Source organism: Lontra canadensis, unplaced genomic scaffold, assembly GCF_010015895.1.
Source record: "Lontra canadensis isolate GAN:19392208 unplaced genomic scaffold, GSC_riverotter_1.0 scaffold14, whole genome shotgun sequence".
Lineage (NCBI taxonomy): Eukaryota > Metazoa > Chordata > Mammalia > Carnivora > Mustelidae > Lontra > Lontra canadensis.
In genome coordinates, this window is record NW_022631008.1 from 25,455,970 (window position 1) to 25,474,549 (window position 18,580).

The 18,580-nt window shown below is 35.9% G+C and overlaps 1 protein-coding gene and 1 long non-coding RNA gene across 2 annotated transcripts in view; one reads left to right on the forward strand and one right to left on the reverse strand.

Annotated features, from left to right (window-relative positions):
- Positions 1-18,580, reverse strand: part of SESN1 (sestrin 1) — a 116,623-nt gene that overhangs the window by 65,950 nt on the left and 32,093 nt on the right. The gene's annotated exons all lie outside the window — the stretch shown is intronic.
- LOC116868157 lies at positions 1,199-17,442 on the forward strand. The gene is made up of 3 exons (XR_004382758.1): positions 1,199-1,453; positions 1,718-1,720; positions 17,432-17,442. It is a non-coding gene; the product is annotated as an uncharacterized LOC116868157 (long non-coding RNA).

Consider the following 18,580-nt stretch of genomic DNA (forward strand, 5'->3'; position numbering starts at 1 on the left):
ACTGCATATTAAGAACTGTGCCCTCAAATGCAACTAATATATATATTAGAAGTATATAAGTATATACTTATATTATTAGAAGTAATATAAGATATAGAATATCTTTGATAAATATTATATATCTAATATAAGATTAGAACTAAGATTATATATATATATCTTATATTAGTTCTAATATATATATATTAATAATATATATATTAGAACTAATATATATATTAAGAACATATTAAGAACTGTGCCCTCAAATGCAACTAATGAATCATTGAACACTACATCAAAAACTAATGATATATGTCAGCTAATTGAACATTAAAAAAACAAAAAACTGTGCTCTCAGGACACCCTGGTAACTCAGTTGGTTAGGCGTCTGCCTTCAGCTTGGGTTATGATCCCAGAGTCCTGGGATCAAGTCCCATATTGGGCTCCTTGCTCCATGGGGAGCCTGCTTCTCCCTGTCCCTCTACCTGCTGCTCCCCCTCCTTGTGCTCCGTCAAATAAATAAATAGAATCTTAAAAAAAAAAAAAAAAAAAAGAACTGTGCTCTTATTGATAAAGTTGTTTCTCACAGGGTTATGGGTTAACAATCCTAAACTGCTGTACATTTATGCTAAAATTAAATAATTAAGCAAACGGGTTGTGTATGGTGTGAGCCATCCACTGTTCTCACTCTTGAGTGGTAATTTTACAGATAACTCAGGGTGGGGATCTAGAATGATCCATGTCGTAATGGATGAGAGTTAGAGACATCATTACAGTCATGCTTAGCTTAACAAAGAGAGAGATGGTTACATATAAGTACGTGCATATACATTGGTTAGTATATACATGTGTTTCCTTATGTGTATATATACATATACATATATGTATATAGTATAACACATATATATTTTCTTGCTTTGTCTTCTAAAAGGTCCCAAGATCAATAAATGACACCTTAGCAGCAAAAAACACACTAGTTGATGTTTCTCTAGTCATTTTGGTAGTCAAAAAATCATTCTTAAGTAGATTCTATAGGATGTATTCTTAGGAAATAAATTCTCTGACCTCATACATATGAGTAAGTTCGTTGTTTATACTTGAAAGTTAGAAAATTCTTGGTTCACACTTTCTTGGGAGTATCTTAAATATATAGCTTTATTTTCTTCTGGTATTGTTATCAAAAAGTCTAATGCAAATCTAATTTTCCCTTGTTAGTATTACTGTGTCTCGGTAATGGCTGTTCTGAGTCTATATTCTTAGGCACACATTATATTCTTTCAACGTACAGTTTTTCTTTTAATTGCCAAAAAGTTTTCTTGAGTTGTAGTTTTTAGTAAACATTCAGTTCACTTGCTCTATTTTTTTCTTCATTGACTTCTATTCTATTATCTGAATGTTGGATCTTCTCTGCCTATCCTTAATATGTCACTTCTCACAAATTGTTTAAAAATTTTTTGCCATTTACTTCAAAGTTTTCTTCTTTTCCACCTTCAATTTCTCTTATGGTGTTATCTGGACTCATGTTCCTTCTAGTTTAATCCATTTTTTGTAATGATTTTTTCTTTCTTTTATTATGTTATGCTAGTCACCATATAGTAGTACATCATTAGTTTTTGATGTAGCGTTCCATGATTCATTGATTGCGTGTAACACCTAGTACTCCATGCAATCTGTGCCCTCCTTAATACCCATCACTGGGGTCACCGATCCCCTTCACCCACCTCCAAACCTTCAGTTTGTTTCCTGGAGTTCACAGTCTCTCATGATTCACCTCCCCCTCCGATTCCTCCCTCCCCTTCATTTTTCCCTTTCTTCTCTGAATGTCCTCCATGCTATTCCTTATGTTCCATAAATAAGTGAAACTATATGATAATTGACTTTCTCTGCTTGACTTACTTCACTTAGCATAATCTCCTCCAGCCCCATCCATATTGATGTAAAAGTTGGATATTCATCCTTCCAGGTGGTTGAGTAATATTCTAGTGTGTACATGGACCACGGCTTCTCTATCTATTCATCTGTTGAAGGGTTTTTTCTTTTACTTCCAATCCCTTGCTGAGTTATGTTATCTCACATCTGAATTTCTCTGATTCTGGTTTTTGTTGTTCTTTCGCTTGTGATATCATTTCTTAATGTCTTTTAACTTGTTTTGAAATAGTAGGTTACAGTATTTGACTTATAAGCCTGTTTTCATTTTCTGTAGGTATTACTCAACTCCTTTCCTCTTGTTTCTTATTATAACTGTGTATTGTTCATTTTTATGTGAAATTAGCTTTCTTGAACTGTTTGAATGAGATAGGGTCAGCAGAGATTTTTTTTACTTCACAGAATTGCATTTTCTGTTGTTTTTGTGTAGTATTCAAAACTATAGCAGTTTGCTTTCTGCAATTTTAGGGGGCTGCATTCTCTGCCACAGACTTTCTTTTCCTTTCATCTCTGGTGCCCCTATTCTGCTTATTTCCACTCCTAGCACCAGAGGACCATGTCCTAGAAAGAAGTCTCACAAAGGTCAGTTTTAAGAGTTCATAAAAGCTATACCACTCCAGCTTATTCGGTTCCTCTTATGGTGAACCTTTTGTGCTTACCTATCTTTGGGATGCACAAAATTCCTTCCAGTTTCAGCTAGTGTTTGCCAACTGGCCTGCTGTATTTTTCAATGAGTATCTGTTGGTTCTTTTAAGGTTTTCCTCTTCTTAAGTCTATCAGACACTGCCCTGTTGCTTTCTTCTTTTTACTTCCATCCCAGGAACTGATACCATAAAGGTCTTACATTACTTCATTTCTTCCACAATTGACAATGCTGACCAACTCTTTTCTGAAGTCTCTCTTCTGTCAGTATCTGGGATAATATCCTCTTTCAGGTTTCATCCACTATTTCTGGCCGCTCAGTATCACTCTCTTTTATTCTTCTTCTTCCTCTGCAGTTTTCTTATAAATAGATATTCTCCAGTGTTTTATCTATCCTCAGCCTTCTTCTTATTGTAATATCTTCTCCCTTGTGATCTCATTCTTACATAACTTCAACAATGAATGCTGATCAAGGCTATAATTACATTTTAGGCTTTTCTCCAGAATTTGAGACCCATTTATCCAGCTACCCAATATATTTCACCTTGTTATCTCACAGCCATCTCAAATCTAACACATAAAAGCCAAACTCATCAGCTTTCTGCCTTCATGCCTATACAGTACTTCTTATATTCTCTCCATGTAGGTCTCAACATACATCCAATTATCCAGTTGCAGAAACCTGCAAGTCCTTATCTAGGCTTCAATGTCTCCTTTACTAATCTCTTGCCAAGTTCTGAATATTCCACAACCTAAAAACTGTGAACTCTAGTTCCTTACCCTCAACCCCAACCCCATCAGAGGGATCCTTGTCTATGTCTCTCCTATGTCTCTGCTGTAAGAGCAGCCTCTGTCTCCTTGTCCATGCCACCTTCACCCTGGAGCAATCTTTCTAAATTGCAGATCTATGATATTCCAATCATTCACAGACATCCCTCAACTTTCAAAATAAAATCCAGATTCTTTACATGGCATACAATTCCCAGCTGGATCTTGTCTCTGACTACCTCTCCAAATCATAGTGTGTTCAACTTACAGTTTCTCAAACATGGTAACTCTCATGATTTTGTGTTATCATACATGCTAATCTCTCTGACTAGAGCACCTTGTCTTCCACCTCTTTAACTGGCTACTCCCCAGTTAGACTTCAGGAGCCAGTTGAGGCTTTTATTCTTCTACAGTATTTCTTGATCATTCACTTCCTGTGTTGCCTTATTTCCAACCACTCAAAGTCCTCAGCAGAACCTTCCTTCAGAGGACTTATTGCCAGACATTACAATGGTCTGTTTACCTGTCTCTCCCTCTCTGCCTATGAGCTCCTGGAGAGTGAGACCCTTGTCTTATCTCTTTCCCCAGCACATGGTGTAAATAAGAAATGAACTTTTGGGACTTCATCAAGATCAAAAGCTTCTGCACAGCAAAGGAAACAGTCAACAAAACAAAGAGGCAACCCATGAAATGGGAGAAGATATTCGCAAATGACATTACAGACAAAGGGCTGATATCCAAGATCTATAAAGAACTCCTCAAACTCAACACACAAAAAACAGATAATCATGTCAAAAAAATGGTCAGAAGACATGAACAAACACTTCTCCAAAGAAAACATATTCAAATCAAAACCACAATGAGATACCACCTTACACCAGTTAGAATGGCCAAAATGAACAAGACAGTAAACAACAAGTGTTGGAGAGGATGTGGAGAAAGGGGAACCCTCTTACACTGTTGGTGGGAATGCAAGTTGGTGCGGCCACTTTGGAAAACAGGGCAAGGTTCCTTAAGAAATTAAAAATAGAGCTACCCTAGGCAGTATAGACATTTTAACAATGTTTATTCTTCCGATCCAAGAGCATGGAATGGTCTTCCATCTTTTTGTGTCTTCTTCAATTTCTTTCATGAGTGTTCTGTAGTTCCTTGAGTACAGTTCCTTTACCTCTTTGGTTAGGTTTATTCCCAGGTATCTTATGGTTCTTGGTGCTATAGTAAATGGAATCGATCCTCTAATTTCCCTTTCTGTATTTTCATATACACTGGGGAGTATTATGCCTCCATCAGAAAGGATGAATACCCAACTTTTTTATCAACACGAACAGGACTGGAAGAGATTATGCTGAGTGAAATAAGTCAAGCAGAGAAAGTCAATTATCATATGGTTTCACTTATTTGTGGAGCATAACAAATAGCATGGAGGACAAGGGGACATGGAGAGGAGAAGGGAGTTGAGGGAAATTGGAAGGGGAGGTGAACCATGAGAGACTATGGACTCTGAAAAACAATCTGAGGGTTTTGAAGGGGTGAGGGGTGGGAGGTTGGGGGATCCAGGTGGTGGGTATTGGAGAGGGCATGGATTGCATGGAGCACTGGGTGTGGTGCAAAAATAATGAATACTGTTATGCTGAAAAATAAAAAATTAAAAAAAAAATAGAGCTACCCTATGACCCTGCAATTGCACTACTGGGTATTTACCCACAAGATACAGATGTAGTGAAAAGAAGGGCCATCTGTACCCCAATGTTCATAGCAGCAATGACCATAGTCACCAAACTGTGGCAAGAGCCAAGATGCCCTTCAAGAGACGAATGGATAAAGAAGATATCGTCCATATATACAATGGAATATTATGCCTCCATTGGAAAGGATGAATACCCAACTTTTGTATCAACATGGTTGGAACTAGAGGAGATTATGCTGAGTGACATAAGTCAAGCTGAGAGAGTGAATAATCATATGGTTTCACTTACTTATGGAGCATAAGGAATAACATGGAGGACACTAGGAGAAGGAGAGAAGAAGTGAGTTGGGGGGAATCAGAGGGGGAGATAAACCATGAGAGACTGTGGACTGTGAGAAACAAACTGAGGGTTTTTGGAGTGGGGGTTGGATGAGCCTGGTGGTGGGTATTAAGGAGGGCACATACTGCATGGAGCACTGGGTGTGGTGCATAAACAATGAATCTTGGAACACTGAAAAAAAATTAAATTAAATTAAAAAAAAAAGAACTGTCTCTTAAATAAACAACACGAGGCATGATATGGAAGAACTCAATGAAAATAAGAATTTACATTTGAATCTGTATGGATTGAAAAAAATGTATCCCATCTTTTGTTCTAAAAGAAAGATCAATGTCTAAACATTCAATAATTCACACACTAGAACACAAGAGGTAGAAAGTGTTTAAAAAGATTTTAAAAATCTAGTGTAATATTTTTGCTTTGATTAACATTCACTGCAACAGTGGCAAGAAAAATGTTCTTCATAAATGAACCACCCCCAAATGGCTCTGCTTATAGGTAGTGTAGGCAGTTTACCACAGAGGAATGAGCTGAGGATCCACCTTCCTGAAACCTTCCTCCATGACTTTGCCTATTTAACTTGAGATTGGTACCATCAGTATTGTTCCACTGGGTTTAGTCACCAAAGTGGTAGAACTACTTCTCAAGGCCTCCTGTTAAAAATGCAGCGACTATCAAGGAAATAAAGCTATTTGTATCTGTATCCCTTTTGCTTAGCACATTTCTTTGCACAAAGCTGGCTGTCAACAAACATTTGTGAAATGTGTGTATATGTTCATATATATGTATGCATATATATATATATCTAGATGTATATATATATGAACCTCATTCATATATACAGATGCATATATGAATGAGGTCGTTCATATATATACACATCTAGATGTATATATGTGAATGAATGATAAACATAATGTCTGCAAGACTTGGAAAACATCTTGGCCATCAGAGTAGGAAAAGGTGGTATTAAAAAAGGAAGAGAGCAGATATTATTTATGTTAATATATTACATAACAGTATATGTTGATATATCACAAATCATAGTGAAGTAAATTATATATTATATTAACATATTTTAATACCATAGAACTGAAAGGAAGTTAACTTACATAGAACTTTAAAAAAATTTTTCAAAAAGAAAATTGCATCATATGAATCAAATGTCAAAACAAACATAAATACCCCGAGAAGAGGCAGTAAATAAAACTACATATCTGACTTTGATTTGAAACCTAGGTAATAGCTTTAAGAGAAATTTTAAAATGGAGATTCATAAATAAAACAGTTATTAGATTAGAAAATACATTAGAAACATTAGAAAATGTTAAATACATTAGAAATGTTAGAAATACACTAGAAAACATTAGAAACATTAGAAAATACAACAAACAAAAACATGAATAAAAGAAAGGTGGTAAATACAGGCACAAGTGATTTTTAAAACTGTATTTGAAGCAAAAATATTGGCCAATTTAGTGAAAAGCCAAACTGGTGATCAGGTATCTGACTTAACCACTCTTTCAATTTTCAACAGGTTTTGTGGTCTGTAACAGCTGTGCTCTAATCCCATGATAGAGACAGCCTGTGGAAGGGAGTAACTTCAAATCTAAATGTGTCCCCAAACAGAGCAATAACCAGCCCAACAGGGAGCTCCTTAAGGATTGACCCAACTGTGCTATCAGGGAGGTGGTGTCTGTCTGCAATAGCACCAATTATGTAGCAGTAAACCCATTCCAAGCCTAGAAAAGACATATGGAACTACTGTTAGTAACTGGAAAAAAAAAAAAAAAACCCACATTTCAATTTATAGTGAGTTACTGATTTACCATGTGGCGAAGGAAAACGACAAATATTAAAAGCAGACCTTGAATATATAAAAAGTATGGCAAAAGGAATAAAATTACTTGGAATGGTCTAGAAAATGGATGAAATTAACTTCTAAGAGAAACAAACAACACAGTAGTCTCCAACTTTCAAATAACCTATCTGTACAAATGGGCAAGCAGTGTTAAGTTCCCTCCCACCATCCATATCACAACACCAGACTTATTAACCAACTTTTCAAAGCCTGAGGGCAAATGTTCTGTTTTCCAGTTTGACCACAGAAGGGCAACTTTCCAAGAGAGCCACCTTCTCTTAGTAAGCACACAAAATTAATAAAATACTAGTGCCAACAAATAATTACTCATTACTAGCATCCCTTCCTTTCCATACCTTCTTTCTAGTCTCTGAATCCCAGTCTAGAATGAGAAGGCAAAAAGAAAAAAACACCAACCTTCTATTGGGATATGTGATATTTAAAACACACATTTCTATAGGAATATTACTACAAGCAGTAGTTTGTTATGGTAAAAATTGTGCAAGTAGTGTAACTTCTAGTAAGAATGGGCTGAATATTTTTTTGGGGGGGAGCTGATCCTGAAAGCTAATCACCAAGTATTAATACTGCTTATTCATAAAAATAAAAGTTGAGTCCTAAATAATGGATTTATAAACTAACTTCTGGAATAAATAGGAAAACTATTCAGACACAAAAGAACTCATTTCAGAAATTAGTTTCACAGCTTAAAAATTCTTTTGTATCAGTAGCTTTAAAGTTGGTTTTACAAAATAGCAGGATTCCATAAAGTTCCAAAGAGAATTAGAAAGACTTAAAAGTTCTTTGTTTATTTCCTGAACATTTGAACTGAGTCAGACTATAATGGTGCCAACTATAGTGATAATGTAACAAATCAGCTGATATATTTTTTTTAACATTAAGGGAGTTTGGATAAGCTGCAACATTGTGTACTGAGTAATACTATGTGAATTGATTCTTTGAAAGAAAAAAATGTAACACTTTATAGAAAGTTTAAATTGGATCCCGCTTATCACCTTTACATGGGACTATTATGTTAAAGATAGGATTCTAGGTATGAAAAACATTAAAAGAATTATAAAATTGCAGAGCCTGGTAATCCGGTTTTCTTTTTTTCTGTAATTGAATAGAAGGTAAAAATGAATAACTAAAGTGACATGAATAGTTTTGAGGAAAGATGTAGAAGAGGAGTTTCAAACCAAAGTCACACAGATAGCTGTGGTATCTCAGAATGGAAATTCTGCAAAGACAGGGATTTTTGCTTCACTCCCTTGGCCTAGAATAGTGCTTGGGACTTAGCAATGGCTCAGTAAATACTTGCTGAATAAATCAATGAATGAAAAGTATCCCCTGTAAGTTTCAGAAGCATGTAAGGAAGTTTTAAAGATAATTTTTGTTAATATAAAACTAAGTTTTCCTGTGAGAAAACAAAATTATCTATTCCTATATCTTTATAGACATATCAATTTTAATTGATCATAATTCTACCACTCAGAGAAAGCTACTGTTAATGATATACTTCTAGTTTTTTCTCATGCATATTTTTACACAGTTGAGATAAAAAAATACTTTTAATAGTCTATCTAGCCTTCACTGTACACTTACATTTTTAGTGTAAGCCTTTTCCAATGTTATTGAAAGCAAGGATCTTCTTTAATACTTTTAACATGTTATATTCAAACACTCTAGAACACTGAAAACAATTTTTAGTTCACAAATCAGTTGTATATAAAGGTACTGGTATTAAGTTATCCCCTAGTCATTGGTATTGAATTTGTGATTTGGAGGCTTAAACATTTAGAAGCCTGTGATTAAAAAGCTTTAGGATAGTCTTAAGGAAAGACTATTCTATAGGAAACATTAACATCATGTATGCTGTTTTGAAGAGAGACAGGGTATGTTTCTAATTTATTCATTTGTTCATCCACTCATCAAATATTTGTTATTGGTTTACAATCTAATGAAGGGAGACAGACATTAACTGACCAATCAACAAATTAACTTAAAATCACAACTGTGGTAAGTTGAAAATGTTAGGAGTAAAAGTGTATGGTTATATGTCTCTGTATAATAAAAGAAGTTTGTCTAGACTGTGTGTGTGTGTGTGTGTGTGTGTGTGTGTGTGTGTGTGTGTGTTTATTAGGGAATTGGGGGTAGGAGGTGGCTTGGAAGTAATTTTGTCTGACGTTTATTGAGTACTTAATCCAAATGAGAGTCAGGCACTGTGTTGGGTACTTTATACAGCTTACTTCACTTTCCCATTTAATGATCACAGTTATCTTATGAAAATCTAATGATTTTCCCCCATTTTACAGATAAAGAAATAGAGGCTCAGAGGGAAGTAAAATAAATTATTTAAGATTATATTGCCAATAAATAATGACCTGGGAGGATAACGTAGACAAGGCAGCAGGGTATGAAGTCATATTATATGTGGCACATCCCACTTCCTAGCATAATTGACATTTATACTGAGATATAAGGGATTAGTTAATGTTAATATAGCATCAGGAAGGGAGGAAAGAGGAGAGAACATTCCTTGCAGAAGGACAGGCATGAGAAAAGCTCTGAGATAGAGGAGGACACAGTGGTGAATTGAAGAGGGAACAAAAACAGTAACAAAGCCAGTGAACTAAGCAGGAACACAGAGTTAAGGGGAAATACAGAGATGAGACTGGAAAAATAGGCAGGACCCAGGCAGTGAAAGCCCTCATGGACCACATTAAGATTAAGGATGTTGACTTCAATCCTAAATGTAATGAAAAGGCACAAGTTTCTTTTACTGCTTTTATTTGAAATTCAAAAATTTAAAGGGAAGAAAATTCACAAAGGTTGGAATGAAGGTACAGAAGGATGAATATTTGCTCAGTTTGAAAATATTTTCTGGAACCTATTGCAATACTTCAAAAACAAAAATGGTGGCTTTTAAATACCTTTTAAAATAAATTCAAAATAAAATAAACTCAACAAATAAATTCAAAAGAGAAGAGGATCCTATAAAGGGAGAGTACTAGAAAATGGCTTTGGGCCAGGTTGTAACAGGTGTGACTGATATTTCATCAGCTGATATTTAATACAGAGGAATGTGATGGCTGGCCCTAAGGATGAGCTAGAAGCAGGAAAAGTTGACATCAATTTCAGATATAGTAGTAGTACATGAATGTACATGAATGTAGTAGTAGTACATGAATGGTATCACAGAGTTATGAAAATGGAAACAGTACAAGTACTATTAAGAAGAAGCTGGGGGATGCCTGGGTGGCTCAGTGGGTTAAGCCTCTGCCTTCAGCTCAGGTCATGATCCCAGGGTCCTGGGATCGAGTCCTGCATCGGGCTCTCTGCTTGGCAGGGAGCCTGCTTCCTCCTCTCTCTCTCACCTGCCCCTCTGCCTACTTGTAATCTCTATCAAATAAATTTAAAAAACAAAATAAAAAAAAGGATAAGCTGGAAAAACCTGGCCTATTAATCAGCTATTAATCAGGAAGTGAGAGGGGAGGGGAGGGGAAGTTTATAGTAAAAGATATTTCTGAGATAGCGTCTTAAAATATCCTTCCTATATGCCAACCATTTTAATATAACAAGATTGTATGTCCCATAGACACTGTTACTTATTTATTTGAGAGAGCCAGTGCAAGTGGGAGGAGGGGAGAGAGAGAGACAGAATCTCGGGCAGACTCCCCACTGAACATAGAGCCCAAGGTGGGACTTGATCCCACGACCCTGAGATCATGACCTGAGCTGAAATCAAAAGTTGGAAGCTTAAACAGACAAACCACCCAGGCACCCTGAAACTGTTCTTTACAATGGATTTGACCCTTGGATAATAAATCTTCAATAATCTCTGTTAACATGCAGATCAGTTGCCATATGCATTTATGCAATCCTTTGAATCCCACAGATTCAGAATGTTTGACTTCCATATTCTGAGTTATTATTAATTATGGCAATAGTAATGAATTTCATCTAGAATGTATTTTCTGAAGCAACTGAATTCTATGATCAATTATATAGTAGAGTTATAACTACTAATTTTTTTTTCAATTTTTGGTTTTCTTAAGTTACTTTCACTGAAATAAATTCTTTGTCCATAAATCTTACAATGAAAACTTAAGTCATCTCTCATGTTTTATCTCTATCAAATTTTATCCTCCATATCAAATGTGATCAATTTTAGACTCTGCCACTGTGAATTGTCTTTCTGGCCATTATTTTTACCATGTCTAATTTTCTCAAATGTGAGGAGAAATTTTCCTTTGCTTTTCTTTTATTGGCAAAATTACTTTGTACAGTTTTAGTAGTTTTCATCTTTATTTTGGGATTATCTCTTGCCCCAATTTTCCCTTGTCGGTTTTTCTATTTTTAATGTTATCAGCAAGATGTCCCTATTCTTTTGTCTTAGGGTTTTTTGGGGGGCAGGGGTGTCCTGATTAAAACTCTCTGAACATAGTTATAAGTTATTCTCAATTTAATTTTTGTTAATTATTTATATCAATGATGAACCACAAATTCACCTAAATACAGAACTAAGACTAACTCTGGGAATTTTGTTCCTGGAATAGAATTTAAATGTTGTTAAGTATTAAGAATATAAAACAATAATTTGACTAAAAAAACAGAAATTGAGAGGTAGGAAGGAATAAGTTTATTAATTTTCTCAATTTAACAGAGTACAAAGTTCAAACATATACAAGTTTTAAAAGATTTTTTATATCTGATTTTTGTAATCCTTTAAAAATACAATTAAAGCACTCTGTTAAAGCTCTATTATAAAGAAGTGCTATTTTTGTTCTAAGTGGAATTACTGAATAAAATGACTTGAAAGAATAATAATTTTACATCAATTTACATGCAGTATATCCTGACCTACATGGAGATTATCACTCTTAAAAAATTCCCAATGTAACAAGAAAAAAATAACTTTTAAAATTTTCTTCTACTATTATGAATTTGACCTTCTCGCAGATTTGGTGGCAATTTTGTTTATTTATAACCTATTTATTTTTGTCTTTTGATTTTTCTTATTGATTTTAAGAGCTTTTAATACATTAAGAATATTAACTTTTTTCATACGATTCAACTTTTGTTTCCAATTTGTATTTTAATTTTATAGTATTTTTGATTATTTAATTTTTACACAATTAAAACTATCTTTTCTAGTAAAAGTTTCTTCCCCTTCTCTTTATGCTTTAAAGGACCCTCCCTAACTGGAGGTCAAATTAAATAGCAGTTACATTTGTCAGTGTGAGGTAAGTTTAAACTTCTTTATTTTCCCCAAGAACTAGAATAGCTGTTCCAGCACATTTACAGAACAAACCCCCTTTCCCAACGGAATATGTTTTTGATGCTTTAGGTACCAATCCTCACTTCTACTTGCCATTGGCTATGTGGTGCCCCTTCCTCTTCCTTTTCTGCAGAGAGAAACCTCCTTCCTACCTGATCTCTGGGGAAAGAGAGGGATAATAATTTCCCTTTAATTTACTCTGTGCATCCAAGTCCTTCTCCCGTCCTCTCCAAACCTTCAGATTCATGTTTTTAAGTTATATGGTATTTTTCAAAAATGTACTTAACTTACATTAAAATGTATGGACTATGGGAGTGCCTGGCTGGCTGAGTCAGTAGAGCATATGACTCTTCATCTTCGGGTTATGAGTTCAAGACCCATGTTGGGCATAAATCTTACTTAAAAAATGTATTAATTATATATTAATATTGGAGGCATCAATATTGTTAAAATACCCATATTACCCAAAACACTCTACAGATTTAATGCAATTCCTATCAAAATACCAACAACATTTTCGACAGAATTAGAACAAATAATACTAAAGTTTGTATGGAACCACAAAAGACCCTGAGTAGCCAAAGCAATCTTGAGAAAGAAGAACAAAGCTGGAGGTATCAAATTACAGATCTGAAGGTATGCTACAAAGCTACAGTAATTTAAAAAGTATGGTATGGCACAAAGACACATAGAGCCATGGAAGAGAATAGAGAACACAGAAATAAGTCCAGTGGTTTATTGGTCAATTAATGGTCATAGTCACTAATGGTCAATTAATCTATAAGAAAGAAGGCAAGAATATAAAATAGAGAAAAGACAAGTTTCTGCAACAAATGGTATGGGGAAAATTGGACAATAAGAAACGAAAGAATGAAACTAGACCACTTTCTTACATCACTGACAAAAATAAACTCAAAGTGGTTCAAAGACCTAAATTTGAGCCCTGAAGCCATACAACTCCTAGAAGAAAACGTGAGCAATAATTTCTTTGACATCAGATGTAGCAACATTTTTCTAGACAGGTCTCCTTAGGCAAGGGAAACAAAAGCAAAATTAAACAACTGGGACTACACCAAAATAAAAAGCTTTTGCACAGCAAAGGAAACCACCAACAAAACAAGGCAATGTACTGAATGGGAGAAGATTTGCAAATGATATATCCAACAAGGCATTAGTATCCAAAACATGTATATAAAGAACTTGTATAATTCGACACCAAAAACCCCAAATAATCCAATTAAAAATGAACAGAGAAGGGGTGCCTGGGCAGTCAGTAGGTTAAGTGTCCAACTCTTGATTTCAGCTCAGCTCATGATCTCAGGGTTGTGAGACTGAGCCATGCTTTGGGCTCTGCGCTGGGCGTGGAGCCTGTTTAAGATTCTCTCTCATGCGTGAACCCTCTTACACTCTTGGTGGTAATGCAAGTTGGTGCGGCCACTTTAGAAAACAGTGTGAGATTCCTTAAGAAATTAAAAATGGAGCTACCCTATGACCCTGCAATTGCACTACTCTGTATTTACCCCAAAGATACAGATGTAGTGAAAAGAAGGGCCATATGCACCCTAATGTGCATAGTAGCAATGGCCACAATCACCAAACTGTGGAAAAGAGCCAAGATGCCCTTCAACAGAGGAATGGATAAAGAAGGTATGGTCCATATATACAATGGAATATTATGCCTCCATTGGAAAGGATGAATACCCAACTTTTGTATCAACATGGATGGGACTAGAGGAGATTCTGCTGAGTGAAGTAAGTCAAGCAGAGAGAGTCAATTATCATATGGTTTCACTTACTTGTGGAGCATAAGGAATAACATGGAGACATTAGGAGAAGTAAAGGAAAAGTGAATTGGGGGAAATCGGAGGGGAAGACGAAGGATGATGACCTCATGAAAGACTGTGAATTCTGAGAAACAAACTGAGGGTTTTGGAGGGGAGTGGGGTGGAGGTATGGGTGAGCCTGGTGGTGGGTATTAAGGAGGACATGTATTGCATGGAGCAATGGGTGTGGTGCATAAACAATGAATCTTGGAACACTGAAAAAACGAAATTAAATTTTAAAAAATCTCTCTCTCTCCCTCTGCTCTTCCCCTCACTCTCCCTCCAAGTAAATAAATAAATAAATAATTAAAAAAATAAACAGAGGAAGGGCATCTTGATGGCTCAATCAGTTGAGTGTCCTAAACTTTATCTCAGCTCAGGTCTCAATCTCAGGGTCATGAGTTCAAGCCCCGCATGGGCTCCACACTGGGCATGTTGACCATTATATCTGTCAGGGTGAGGTAACTTTTTTATTTTCCCCAAGAAGTATAAGAGCTGTTCCAGCACATTTATGGAAAAAACTCTCTTTTAAAAAAAATGAGCAGAGGACTTGATAGACATTTTTTTTCAAAAAAGACATACAAAAGGCCAAGAGACATGGGGAAAGATGCTCAACATCACTCATCATCAGGGAAATGCAAATCAAAACCGCAATGAGATACCATCACAAACCTGTCAGAATAGCTGAAATCAAAAGACAAGACATAACAAATGTTGGTGAGGATGTGGAGAAAAAGGAACACTTGGGTACTATTGGTGGGGAGGATGCAAACTGATACAGCAACTATGGAAAACAGTATGAATGTTCCTCAAAAAATTAAAAATAGAAGTACCACATGATCCAGTAATTCCACTACTGGGTATTTAACCAAAGAAAATGAAAACACAATTCAAAAAGATATATGCACCCCTCTGTTTATTGTAGCATTATTTACAATAATAATGGAAGCAACCCAAGTGTCTATCCATAGATAAATGGATAAAGATGTGGGACACACACACACACACACACACACACACAATAGAATATTACTCAGCCACAAAAAAGAATGAAATCTTGCCATTTGCAACAACATGGATGGAACTAAAGGGTATAATGCTAAGTGAAATAAATCAGAGACAAATACTATATGATTTCATGCATATGTACAATTTAAGAAACAAGATAAATGAACAAAGGAAAAAAGAGACCAAAAAAATCAGACTAATAAACACAGAGAACAAATGGGTAATCACCAAAGAGGAAGTGGGGGGGGTGAAATAAAGGGGATTAAGAGTACACTTATCATGATGAATACTGAGCAATATGGAATTGTTGAATCATTGTGTTATATACCTGAAGATAGTGTGCCACTGTGTTAATTATACTTCAATAAAAAGTAAATATATTTTAAAAAATTAAAAAAAAATGTTAAGTGTAATACCTACTGAAAAAATATATGGGAACAAATATGGTCATTCCAAATAATAATACAATTCTCAAAAATTTAGTAATCATCAGAAAAGGAACGATCACCAAGTGAGACTGTGCCTGGAAAAGATTTTTTCAAATTTTCCCAAAATTTTTTAAGTTACTAATTAGCTGCACAGGACATATAGTAGACACTCAATAAATGTTGGTTGTAGAGAAAAATTTATCTTTTTAGGTCTGAAAATATAGACATTGGGCATAGTTTCAAGTTTCTGAATTTTTACTGTCAGAATATTTTGTGCAAACAAATATAACAGAATACAGAGGGGCAAAATAACCTAAAATGTCTTCATAATAAACTACATTATGATTCATAAATAAGTAAACTTCAGATATTTTCTGGTAGGTAGTCACCAGTAAGAGCTTTATCCTGTAACAACTAGAGGAATCACTATACCATAAACTTTAAAAAATTTTTTCAGGGCTCCTCTTACACATACTTTTATGATTAAATCTTCTCCTAGAGGGACGCCTGGGTGGCTCAGTTAGTTAAGCGGCTGCCTTCGGCTCAGGTCATGATCCCAGCGTCCTCGGATCGAGTCCCACATGGGGCTCCTTGCTTGGCAGGGAGCCTGCTTCTCTCTCTGTCTTTGCCTGCCACTCTGCCTCTCTCTCTCTCTCTCTCTCTCTCTGACAAATAAATAAATAAAATCTTAAAAAAAAAAAATCTTCTCCTAGAAAGGTACTCTTAACTCTAAGAATAGGAAAAACAGGCAAACTAAAAGTAGTTACAGTCATCAAATGCCCTGGTAGTGGCATACAATGGACCTTATCAGTCCTGCCCAAAGTCTATTTCCCACCTTCTTCTCCCTGCCTGTCTCCACAACAGAGGCTCTAGAAACTAAACACTTCATTTCCCTGCCTCCCTTTCAATTGAGAGATCGTATTAACACAGCTCTGGCCAATGAGACACAAAGAGAAGTCTGTTAGCACTGCCTCTTTTCTTTCCTTCTTACCAACAGAACATATTTGTGATGTGTATGTAGTAAGCAACCTCCAAGATGGCCCTAGGATCCCTGCCTACTATTAGTCACACCTTTGTGTAGTTCTCTCCCAAACTGTATCAGTTTGTGTGACCAACAGAACATGGCAAAAGTGAGGATATCATACCTCCAAGACTAGGTTATAAAAGACTAACAGCTCCCCACCCCCTTACATCTGCCCTGGGAAAGGCACACTGCCAAGGTCATGAGCAGTCCTGAAAAGATATCCATGTAGTGAGATGTGGTGGTCCTCAGTTGGACTCCTGCCAAACAGTCATGTGAGTTAGCTTGGAAGCAGGTCTCCAGTTCAGCCACACCTTCACTGGACCATAGTTCCAGCTGTTGTCTTGACTGCAGCATCATGAGACACCCTGAGCCAGGACCTCCCAGCTAACTTATTCTCAATTCTCAATCCTCAGAAACTATGTGAGATCATAAATGTCTGTCATTTTAAGCTAATATGTTTTGGGATAATTTGTTATGCAGCAACAGATAACAAATACAGTGATGTCTTAAGGTACAACAGCCATCTGGTAACCCACCCCAGGATGAGAACCACATTCTAAGGATGGAAGAGGTTGTTACTGATAGAGCCGAGCACCAATTCTTTACTCCTAACATTAAGATTTCTTGTCAAGGGAAACTTCTTTCTGTTTAAGTCCCATAGTAAAGTTTTCTGGTATTTGCAGCCAAACAGATTCCTAACTGACATACTCAATTCCCAAAACCCAATTTCAGTTTCCAAAGGAAGGTTCCTTTTACTCAAAGATCTGCCGCTGCTCTGAAGTTCATACTTCTCCTATCTTCTAGAACCCAGTTGTTCATTTCCTGAGGCAGAAAAAATACCCAGACTGTCCTGCAGGCATTTCCAGTATTGAAAGGCGAGGGCTCAGATTATCCCTTGCACTCAGGAAACAATTACAATTCTTTTAGTAGAAAACCTACTTCTTAAAAGATGTTTCCCTTTGAGTGTCCTTTGAAAAAATGCATTTGACTATACTACAAAACACAGAGAATTCAGGAATGGATTGTGAACTGGTTTATATCATCTATAGGGAAATGGGTATCTTGATGACACTCTGCTTTATCATATGGATTCTTGGGATCATGTTTCAGTCAAAGAGCAGGAACTGGTTGTCTCTACCCTGAATGAAATACAGAAAAAGTAAGCTTCAGTTCCAAAAAAAATGTCTCCTACAATCCCCCCCTCCTCTTAACTGCAAACCTCTCTCTAGATGCCAAAAGATGCCAGAACTGTAACATATAACAGAAGGAAAGTTTCATTTGGCAAAGAAGTAAAAGTAATTTAGATCCAGTGACCTTGCTTTGTTTTTTCATTCCAAGTGTACAATTGCTCAGAGATAGAGGCAACACAGCCCCAGAAGAGGAAGAAAAATTACAGGAAATCCTGATCTATGCTTGTCCAAAATCATCAAACAATCTGGTAACTGGTATTCACTCATATGATAGCTTTTAAGTTGTCAGCAACTCTTGGCAAATGTAAGAACAGAAAGTAACTTCAGTAACTCTGAGCTCTCAAAGGCTTAGTTTTCTCATGGGTCTCTTGCCCTTAGAAAAAGGTAAGGAGGGGTAGGACCTACAAAAGGAAGTTTAGCCAGAAAGTAAACCTTCTGCTCTAAGAGATAGCATGAACCGAGATAGCACACATACTATATTTCAGAAAACATTAAGATAGAGTTTTCCAGAATTATGTAACTTCAAATATATAAAATTAGTAGATAATAACACCTTAGCATGTAACCAACCCAAGGAATTCATTTCTTAAAATTTAATTTTAGTAAAACTGCAAAAATGC